This window comes from Lontra canadensis, unplaced genomic scaffold (assembly GCF_010015895.1).
Source record: "Lontra canadensis isolate GAN:19392208 unplaced genomic scaffold, GSC_riverotter_1.0 scaffold7, whole genome shotgun sequence".
Lineage (NCBI taxonomy): Eukaryota > Metazoa > Chordata > Mammalia > Carnivora > Mustelidae > Lontra > Lontra canadensis.
The window spans coordinates 7,392,144-7,394,502 of NW_022631001.1; positions in this window are offsets into that span (position 1 = coordinate 7,392,144).

Consider the following 2,359-nt stretch of genomic DNA (forward strand, 5'->3'; position numbering starts at 1 on the left):
TGATGGGAAAGCGGAGGAGAGCAGTAACGCGCCGAGGGACACACAGTGTGTTTCCAGCCACACATCAGCAGCTTTATCTCACGAGGATTACGAAAATAATTATTATTTAAGAGTTCGTGTCTCTTTCCTTCCCAGATGCATTACAGCACGGAGGGTTAGGATTTGAACCGGTGAACTGGGAAGAAGGCACAAATATTCAGTCCAGAACACAGATTTCATTCACTCATTTGGGAAACATTTATTGAACACCTACTAAGTGCCGAGGACTGGGCTAAGTATTTGCCTATACAAACGCACACAAAAGCCACCCAGCCTGTTGTTTGGGAATGATTCCCATTGGGAATGGGCTTTGAGGGTAATGCACAGGAAAGTCAATGGGTTATTGCAAAATGACAAGGTCTACCTGGCATGACGTTTGCCATTCAGGGAGATCTTAGCTGTTAGTCATGTTTATGTTGCCCTCTGGAGAATGCCACTGGAAGTTAACCTATTTTATTTATTTATCCACATATTTTATTTTAGATGCAATAAACAAGAGTGTCCTCCTCAGATAAAACACTTAAATTAGTCCAATGGTGGGTGTGGCATCGTTAAAAATAAATGTATTTGGTCTTTGTCCTTGGCTCCTGACACAGAGATCCCAAATCCCTTGGAATTTCTTGAGTGTGAGGGACACTAGGGATGTTTGTTGTGAAGAGGTCACTCGGGGCAGGCCCTCAGATAGCTTCAGAATGGGGGCATGTGGCTAGAAAGACCAAGCTTTGTTTAGAAGCCTGGAACTTTCAGCCCCTCCCCCCTCAGCCTGTGGGGAGGTAGGAGAGGACTGCGGGTTGAGTGAATCAGGTCATTCAGAGAACCGGTGGTTGGCTGTGGAAAACAGGCTGCAGCATTCTTGAGGGAGCAACATCAGTTCGTCCATCATTCAGCAGAGATATCAGAAGATACACCTATCTTCTGTCAAAAGTGTATCGCTGACTCAAAAAGCACAATTTCATTTTTATGAATTGTTTGAAGAGAAAAGATAAGTGTTTAAACATTTCATAGGATGTTCCTGTCCCAATTATTATTATTATTATTATCATTATTATTATTATTTTAACTTAAATTTTGTTAGTTGACACACAGTGCAATATTGGTTTCTGGAGTAGAATTCAGTGATTCATCCCTTATGTACAATACCCAGCTCTATCACGACAAATGCCCTCTTTAATACCCATCCCCCATCTGGCCCATTCCCCCACCCACCTCCCTCCCTCAACCCTCTGTTTGTTCTCTATCGTTGAGTCACTTATGACTTGTTTCCCTTTCTCTTTTTTTCTTTTCTCCCTTCCCATATGTTCATCTGTTTATTTTTTTTAAATTCCCCACATGAGTGAGATCATATGGTATTTGTCTTTTTCTGACTCACTTATTTTGCTTAGCGTGATACACTTTAGCTCCATCCACTTTGTTGCAAATGGCACGATTTCATTCTTTTTGACAGCTGAGTAATATTCCATTGTATACACATACACTTCTTTATCCATTCATCAGTTGATGACATTTGGGCTCCTCCCATATTTGGCTATTGTTGATAATGCTGCTATAAATACCAAGGTGCATGTACCCCTTCGAATCTGTATTTTTGTATCCTTTGGGTAAATACCTATTAGTGCAACTGCTGGGTCATAGAGCAAGCTCTATTTTCAACTTTTTGGGGAACCTCCATGCTGTTTTCCAGAGTGGCTGCACCAGCTCGCATTCCCACCAACAGTGCAAGAGGGTTCCTCTTTCTCCACATCCTCGCCTACACCTATTTTCTCTTATGCTGTTAATTCTAGCCATTTTGGTTCCCATCCCGGTTATTATAAAGGCCTCCTAGTTCCTCTCGCTGCTTCTATTCTTGTCCCGCTCTGCCCACACTCCCTCCCCTGAGCAGCCAGGGGAACAGTGCTAAGAACCCATCGATGACTTGCAATTGTTTTTAGGTTAAAACCCAGATTTCTTACCATGGCTGAAGTGACCTACGTCATCTATCTTCTATCCTTCCAGGCTCCTAGGACGATGATGACGATTGATACACAGCTAGCATTTACTGAGCATCCACTCACACTCCACATACCCTACTTCTCCTTTTCTTGAACTTTCCCAGTAGCCACACCCTCCTCCTTTCCCTTCCAAATACTCACAGAGCCCTTTTTCACCTCTGGACTTTTGCATTTGCTGTCCCCTTGGCTCAGGATGCTGTTGCCTCAGCTCTTCTTATGGCTGGCCCACATCCCTTCATCAGGTGTCGGTGCAAACATGGCCTCTGTGGAGAGGCTGTCCTTGACCCCTCCCTTCAAGCAGCTCTCCACAATTCCATCCTCTCCTGCCAAGG